The 8,958-nt window shown below is 43.2% G+C and overlaps 2 pseudogenes; one reads left to right on the top strand and one right to left on the bottom strand.

Annotated features, from left to right (window-relative positions):
• Positions 1-4,471: 4,471 nt before the first annotated feature.
• LOC147429317 (uncharacterized) lies at positions 4,472-5,594 on the top strand (annotated as a pseudogene).
• Positions 5,595-7,005: 1,411 nt separating this feature from the next.
• On the bottom strand, positions 7,006-8,215 carry LOC147429316 (uncharacterized; annotated as a pseudogene).
• Between the last annotated feature and the right edge of the window lie 743 nt (positions 8,216-8,958).

Genomic DNA, 8,958 nt, shown 5'->3' with positions numbered 1-8,958 from the left:
CTAGTCTACCAAGCTGTAGGTGATGTTGTCTTGGCAACAACCTACTCTCATGCGCTGCCTCATTATGGGCTTAAGAAACTGACAAACTATGTTGCAGCTCACCGAAACGGGCTTCTACTTACTTGCAGGGTATTGAAGCATTTTGAGCTGAACAAGGTCAAGTATGTTCAAAATGTGCAAGCCTTTGGGGAAGACTGCAAGTTGGGGACTAGTGACATCCTTTCAAAGCCCTTGTAGATGTCGGCCTCATGAGATGTGAGAATCGCTATTGGGAATTATAGGGTTTTTGGAGCCTTGAGGGTGCCCTAGATAGGGGCTTGGACATTCCACACAGCGACAAGAGGTTTGCAGGCTATGGTATGATGAGGTGCTATTATTCTCCATCCACATCATGATGGAAAGAAGAGGTACATCTCTCTAATCATGAAGGGCAAGAAGATGCCCTCAATCTTCTTGGGCTTTCTTTGGAGATAAGAAGCGCTTGGATTCATCTCACTGTCACAACATGCGGGTGGCCTGATCAAGTTCATGACTGAGCGAACAACCAACAATACATTATGGCTCACATCGAGACCACCATCGTGCATGCAGGTGCAAGTAATCACCTACAGGTCATGTCAAACCTCGCTCTGTCCACAACAAACTCAAATTTTTGTTTCACACAGAAGCGAGCCACAAAAGCCATCTTTGCTTGTTTTTGCCTTCCCGCTCACTATGTAGAGTGGTCTTGGAAGCTTTGCCTATGCAATACCTTAATTTTTGTGCAGCATTCCGACGCAAGCCATAATGTATCTTTACTTGCTGAGGATATCTTGAGTCAGCAACAGCTAGTATGGGTTTCAGTTGTGGAGGAGTTATATAGAGGACACAGATGAGAGCTAGTAGGCGGGCATCTTCAAATTTAAGTTTTTCAACTACACATGTACCATCCTCCTAGCTCCAACCTGACCTCCTCTACTTCCTCGTTCATCAAGCCAAGGTCGACAACCTTGCATGCCTAGCCATTGAAACCAAATTGAAGTCCTACACTCTACAAACTCATGCAATTATACAGTCTCATTCAACAACCTGGCACACCCTCACTTTCTGCAGGTCTAATAATGAGATCCAAGAGTAGGTATACAACATCTTTCATGTGCTTTTCAATGTCCTGATATATGGTTGTTGCCTAGCATGGGAGACCTACACAAATTCATTGGCGTGAATCAGGTTGGATTGCATGTAATTGCAGGTTGTTTGAGCTCCAACAAGGGATGTTAATAATATCGTGAAGAAATTGATGAATTTCTTTGAGAAACAATCAAACCAAAGGGCAAGAAACAGCATGCATGTTGCATCTATGTCCCCAAGAAATCCGGAACTAGGTAGACTCTGCAAAGGTCTTCAGCTTTGAAGAGAAGCAGACGCCACTGGAGAATTTGTAGACCCTTCCCTTGCATATGCAACATGTGGCTGTCTTGCTGATGAGGGATATGAGTCCTCATGTTGATTAGAGTGGGGATGAAGTTGATTTGCATCTTGATCTCTCATAATACACGTAAACGATTGGAGCGTGAATGTGAACAGCTCAGCTTGTGTGAGGCACGCTCAACACAAGTCCTAGACATTGTTGTAATGTTGATTGATAGTTTAATCAATCTAATCCCTGATGAAGTGTGTGGGACGCACAACACAACCATCAGCGGATAATTTAAAAATCTCAGATTGTGGCCAAACATCGTACATATTTACACCAAGTCATCTACTAATGAGTGGCATATCTACTGATCAGAAAGTACAAGAGCAAGGCGTGTCATGGTGGTGGTAAGATGAAGAGGGCATAGGTATGCATCTCTCCACTCTTAGGTAGACAAACGTATCTCTCATATTTCTATGTAGTAAGAACGATGATATAACTTAATCCAATCCCTGAAGAAGTGTGTGGAGCTCACAACACGAACATCAACGGACAATTTAACAATCTCAGATATAGGCCAAATATCGTATGTATCTACATCCAAGACAACACCAAGTCATCTAGTGATGAATAATGATGTGTCTTTGGTGTTTGAAACACAAGAGTAAACAGTGCGTCACACAAAAATGAAGAGGGAATAAACTATGCATCTCTCCACTCTCTGTTTGACGAGCAGAACTCTTGCGTTTCTACGTGATACAAACGATGATATTTAAGCCGATCTAAAATTGAGAAACCTATAGGTCACTCTGAAGTGAGAGGTGTAGCATCATGCCTACTAGTTGTTGGAGATTCAAGAGCATGTCAAAAAGTGCATGAAGGGTGTTGCTTCTAGTGTGAAGAAGGCTAAGCAAGCATTGGGGAGTGTCAAAGGCAAGCCGCAGAAAGCAAAAGGCAAATTGAAAGGAGGAGAAGAAGAAGAGATTGGCGTAGGTATTGATGTCTAGTTGTCTTTGTTTCCAAGTGAAGGTTTTCTAACTGCTACACTTAAAGATGGTTTGTTTGTAAATCCAAATTCCTTATGGACAATTTAGATTGTTTGTTTGTACATCCCAAATCCATTCTCATGAACAGTTTTCCCGTGGTTAGTATACTTTCAAACTGAGGATGCTTCCAATGATGTGTCAACAAGAACCCTTACCTAAAAATGAACTTGGGCAAAGGCATCAACGTATCCATTGCAAAATCAACCTCTCATACCCCATCCCCTTTTGCACCAACACTCTGCAGACATGGAGGAAGAGAGGGACAACTTTAAAGCAACAAGACAAACTAGGAGAGAAAGCTGGGGTGAACTCTACACGACACCATTGCCTTCCTTTTCTCACCTCACAAATGGAACCTGCTTAATGGGATCTTTGGTGATTTCACTTAATGGATCACCCATCATCACATGAGTACCCTATTGGCTAAGAGTTTAGCTTATCTATCCTGTATGTTAGGCAGGCCTCGAGATTTTATCATTTGTTCCTACTTCTCAACGTGGACTCTGGAGTTTCATATATCTAGGTGGATTTGGGCTCCTCACCCCATGAGCACAACTTTCAAAGCAATCAAATCCCTCAAATGAAGGGCCATCCATGCTCATGGAAATGTTCCACCTCTCAAAAAATGTGCACAGCTGCAGAACATGTGAACAGACCCAAAGAATCAATCAACTGGGCACTGGCGTACATGTAGTAATGGTTCATTTACTATTAATGGTTTCACAAAATCATCGATAGTGATTCTGTCTCTAGTCTCTCAAATCGAAGTATCACTCAAGTCGAAAATTGGTTCATCTCTCAAGTCTCTGTTCATATGGCCAAATTGCCAATCTTGAGCCTTCTGCGTTAATCGCAAGCATAGGGGGCTCGCGTACTACACTCTTTAATTGTATGCGTGTCTTCTCACGGTTGGGAGTAGGGGGGTTGTTAATCTCTGCCCTCCCTTCAAGAGGTGCGCACATGAACTGCTTTGAAAGCCGCAGCGGGTATTAAATCTGATGTGGCGTCAAAGTTGCAGCTGTTGTGTCTTCTGCGTCAAAGTAGGGGCAGCCCACGTAGTTAGCCGCTGCGTTTACAGGGATTGCGGGCACTTTTTCGTTTCGCCACCTCACGAGCGACATCACGGCGGTTCCCTCCAGCTGTAGCGCCATTACAGGCGACTATATGCAGCAACCTCGCTTGCAAGCGCCAGCTACACTCGACCAAATTCAACCCATCTGTGCCAAGCTATATTCGACCAACTTCCGCCAGCGACCCCCACCTTCACCTGCATGCACGGGCATTGCGCACCTGCAGCTTAACCCACCAACTGTAGCCTCTGGCTCTGCGGCTTAAGAAATTACTTAACAAGCCAAGAGTGCGCTATTTAAATGCACAGCCCTACCCGTTTTTCCAAGACGCTAAGCGAGCTAAACCTCCAAGCAACCAGCTGCACACTAAGGTATCCAATAACAATATGATCTCTCTCTCAGTCTCTGTCGCTCTCTCTGTCATGGTCAGGAATCGAAGGCGCATACCTTAGCGCTGCTGTAGAGTCCATTGATCTGCTTCTGTAGCCAAATTCAAGTTAAACTCAATGCTACTGCTTCCTTGTAATGACAGCAGCGCTACTGTTATAATGCATTGAGAAACTTGAATTTAAATTTTTTTTCTCTCTCTCTCTCTCTCTGATCCCCCTATGTGTGTGTGTGTGTTGTAGCGCTACACCTTTAGGAGCTTCTGCAATATTGTTAGCCACTTTGCCTTTAGGTCACTGCTTGGTGTGTTAAAGTAGGAAAACCTTTCAAGAAATTTAAGCTCATGCTGCTTATGGTGATGCTTGCAGAGATAAAGAATGGAGCATCAACGCCCTCATTTGCGACCGAGTTGTCCACTTTTGAGTGCGTTCACGACATATCGGCCTCCACGTTCTGTCCACTGGCACCAACCACCTCCTCCAATTCAGCCACAAATTCTGCCCACGGAGCCGGTCCCCTCTCCTCCACCACACAATGGATTCCGCCAACTTCTGCAAGCCGGCGACTACATTATGCACGATCATGTCAATGTGCAACAGCCTCATCCTTCAGGGCTCCACTACATGCCGCCAAACCCTACAGATTACAATAGAATGGTAGGCATGCCTGCAAATGGCTCCACCCACAGCCATGCCTGTGTTCCTACCGAGCATTCCGCCACTTGAACATTCATTGCCTATAAGTGTCGATGGCTCTGTGCCATCGAATCCTTCTCTCCTACCTGCCATGGAGGAGAACATTCCTCTACTGGAGTTTCCAACCATCAAGGCACCCTCTCAGCAAGGAACTAAAGTCAGCTCAATCACAAATGATTTGTCTTCAACAGTGGTGGTGCAAAGAGACCCAAAGAGCAAGGCTAAAAACCCTTCAAGCTCGAAGAAAGGTTTGGAGTGGTCAACGACGAAGGTTGTTTGCTTGATCGACTTCTTCCAAGAGAAGTGGACAAGCCTAGGCAAAGGAAACTTCAAGCAGAAGAATTGGTTTGGCCTCGCTCAACAAATGAACTTGAAGTTTTCGTCCACCTACACGGCCCAACAATGCAAGAATAAATGGGATTCTCTACGCAAGACTTACCAAAGAGAGAAAAGGGCCGAAGAAGGCACTGGCGCATCCCCATCTACTTGGGAATTTTTTGCCAGAATGTCTCAAGTTCTCGGGAGAACACCCAAGGTGCGTGGGTTGGCCGGTGGCTTCAATGGGGAGGCCTTTCTACATGGGGCAACAGAGGAGGATGATGACGACGACAATAGTGACACTGACAATGACGACGTCAACATCAATAAAAATGATGGGAATCAAAATGTAGCAGCCCCCTCCCAAGAGGGATCACCAACCACACCGATTAGTAGTGTGCCAAGCAATGCAGGTGCCGAAGAAAGTTCTGGTGGTAGGACTTTTGACTCCGTTCGGGGCCAGCGATGCAAGAAGAGACGTTGTTTGTCTGAAGCTGGCTCCTCCTTGGGTGCTGAGCTGAAGGAAGGGCTCTCCAGTTTTGCAGAAACCATGAAGGAGGTAGAGCTCCGCAGGATTGAGGCCGAAGTGCATCGAATTGATGCAGATGAAAGGCGTGCAGAGAAAGCTCTCGAGATTCAACTACAGATTGCACGCATTTTGGCAGGTGGACGAGATGCTTGATATTAGACAACATCTTGTAAGGTTGTATCTTGAGGTAATCAGGCAATAAAATAAAGCAAGACCAATGTCTTTTTTATAAAACTTTTACTGCAATAAGAGGTTAGAGCCTTGGGAAGATTGTGAGAAAAAGAGTTTAACATAAACTATCTTTTGACATCAAAGAGAGTTAGCAATCAATACTCAGAAAGATAGTGTGTTATGTTGTTAATGAGTGATAGATCTACAATTACACATAGAAATCTATAGGTATTTTGAGAGAGAGAGAGAGAGAGAGAGAGAGAGAGAGAGAGAGAGAGAGAGAGAGAGAGAGAGAGAGAGAGAGAGAGATGGGAGTTAGAGAGTCAATGTAGTGCATATGTGAATGACATTGTTAGGGAGATAGAGGTATACAGTTAATGACTGAGGTAGACAGTTAGTGTGTTAGTGAGTAAGCAAGATGAAGTGTCACTTAAATAGCCAGAGTTACAAAGTTGGTGTTTGTGACATATACATAGAGAGTTGATGGGGGAGAGATATTGCGATATACAGTTACTGCATAAGACAATATAGAGTTAGTGCAATAGTGACAATCAATATAGTGTTAGTGTAATAATGAGTTAGTGTTAGTGAGATATAGATATAGAGATAATGAGTGTTGAGAGCCAGAGTTACAATTTTGGTGTTTGTGAGATATAGATATAGAGTTGATGGGGGAGATATGGAACTAGAGCGACGTAACGGCAGTGACTTACAGACACATTAGACAATCAATATATAGTTAGTGCGATAGTGAGTTAGTATGTTAGTGCATAAGTGGGAGACACTGTTAGCAAGTTGTAGTGCCGGTTATATAGCGCAAGTTATAATGTTAGTGTTAGGGAGATAGAGGTATATAGTTAACGAGTGAGATACAGAGTTAGTGCGTTAGTGAGTTAGCAAGTTGCAGTGTAGGCTAAATAGCCAAAGTTACAATGTTAGTGTTAGCGACATATAGATATAGAGTTAATGAGTGAGACCTTTCATGAGTTAGTGCGTTGGTGAGTTAGCAAGCTGCTGCGTAGTTTAGATAGCAAGAGTTACAAAGTTAGTGTGAGTGAGATATAGATAAAGAGTTAGTGAGATTTTACAATATACAGATAGTAAATTATATAAATATAGTTAGTGCAATATTGAGTTAGGGAGACGAGAGAGTCAGTGAGCGACATAGCGAGTTAGCAATCCAGAGTCACAAAGTCAGTGCGATATAGTTGCCTAGTTACATGGAGACAGTTAGCTTTAGAGATAGGTGGTTAGAGATGTAGTGCATCCGATAACACTTACGAGTTACAAAGATAGAATGAGTCAAAGCTAAACACAGAGACTTAGAAAGAACTAGACAACGTGCTTTAGTGCAAGAATGACTCCTAAAATATCCAAACAGAAGGCATTGTCATCAATCTCTTCTAGCATTGGGATTTGCTAATTGATAACGAGCAACCCAATCCCTATATAGAATGTTGCGCATTCTTTGGCCTAGAATACGCTCTCTCCTAGCACTTCTTAGGGCGGGCATAATATTGGGATGGGGATCAAATTGGTCTTCTCTATCCATTGCATGCACACCATGCTCTGCTAGAAAATTATGCAACACACAACAGGCAATGACATATGACGGAGCTCGCCTAAAGTCCACAGGCATATTTTGCAAAATGCGCCACCTATTTTTCATGATGCCAAAGACATTTTCTATTGTAACTTGTCCTCTAGAAATGTGTCAATTAAATTCATCCCAGGGTCCTTGACTAGGAGCGTTGCCATCTACAAAAGGCGTGACCATCATAGACGAAGAACCATAGCCTTTGTCGGCGAGGAGGTATGGTTGAATGCATAATCGCTCCAGCGTAATTACTGGAGTGGGAAGAACTTGGCGGGACCGCATGCGCTTGTACAAAGCAGAGATCTTCCAGTGTGCAGCGTCGTTAGTGCCGCCAGGCGCGCTCACACACACATCCCACAACTTCTTACGCGCGTCACACATTTCTTGCAACAAAATGGAGTGGAAATGGTGTCTACACCAATATTGTGCTGGAGTGTTACGCCGCCTTGGTCGCCTAGCTAATCTTATGTGAGTGCCATCTATCGCACCACATACATTTGGCAACATAGTGATGGCCGAGAAATCAGCTATAATATGATCAAGCCGTTCACCGAATGGAAAAGCGATATATTGTGGACGTAATCGTGTGGCAAGGATTTCCACCACAATGTTGCAATACTTGCGTACAGTGGATTCACCAACACCAAATGTGTCACTAATATGAGTGGTGGAATCATTGTGGGCAAGCCTGAGTAAGGTAAAGCTTAGAGCTTGTTCGGGGTCAATTGGCGGACGTAAAAAATTATCTCTATCGGTAGACGGAAGAAAAGGCAAAATAGCTTGTAAAAGAATTTGAAAGACCGGCTCAGGTATGCGGTACCTTTTCATGGAGGTCGTCTGTGTAATCCTCCTCACGAAGCCAGACCTGCCTTTGAACTTGGGACCAAAAAGCATGCTGACGCGGGAAGACCCACCATTCGCGAATGCCAGCTAATGCCTCGAGGTGTTCGTGGAAAATAGCCAGCAACGACATGAACAGGAAGATGACGATCGCAATAAACAACATTTGTACTGCGGCACTTGGAGCAGCATGCGAACCTACGCTTGCCATCACAAGGAGTTTTACACACATTCCAATGTTGTAAACATGGCGCTTTTCTCACATTTTTCCTACTTTAAAGTGTGAAATATAGTAAGAAAGAATAACAATGTTGTAATTCAAGTAAGGTTTTTCTTCATCATTGAAAAATTATATGTGTTTTTTCATTATTAGAATGCGCATATGAGAATCATTTTCTCAAGTGAGAATCCACATATGTCAAACGAACCAGATGCAATCAATAATTCTCAAATGAGAAAAATTCTTAATAAATTAGATTTAACCTTCAAGGAGTATTTCCCACGTGAGAAAAGAAAAATTCTTACCAAAGAAAGTTCTTGGGATTCTTTCTCATCTTCAAAAGAGCAAAAGTTCTATCTTTTGAAAGTTCCATTACGACTATGCTCTTTGTTTTCAAAACATATCCATGCCAATGTTCATGGCGTCTCTTTCCCTCTCTCTCTCTCTCTCTCTCTCTCTCTCTCTCTCTCTCTCTCTCTCTAAAACACACACACACACACACACACACACACACATCATGATTTTGTAAGCCCACCAAATTTCATTAAGGTGTTACGATGTCATTTAAATATATGAGATACTTCCCACTACAATCCCGCCCCTCTCTCATGCATCCCTTCCATGTTGTTTTACAAACATATCCCATTTCCTGTTGGTGTTCTTATACTATTATAATACATGAAAAATTT

The sequence above is a fragment of the Adiantum capillus-veneris genome, chromosome 22 (genome assembly GCF_014529385.1).
Source record: "Adiantum capillus-veneris isolate H3 chromosome 22, ASM1452938v2, whole genome shotgun sequence".
Classification (NCBI taxonomy): Eukaryota; Viridiplantae; Streptophyta; class Polypodiopsida; order Polypodiales; family Pteridaceae; genus Adiantum; species Adiantum capillus-veneris.
This window is presented reverse-complemented; position numbering and strand designations above follow the sequence as displayed.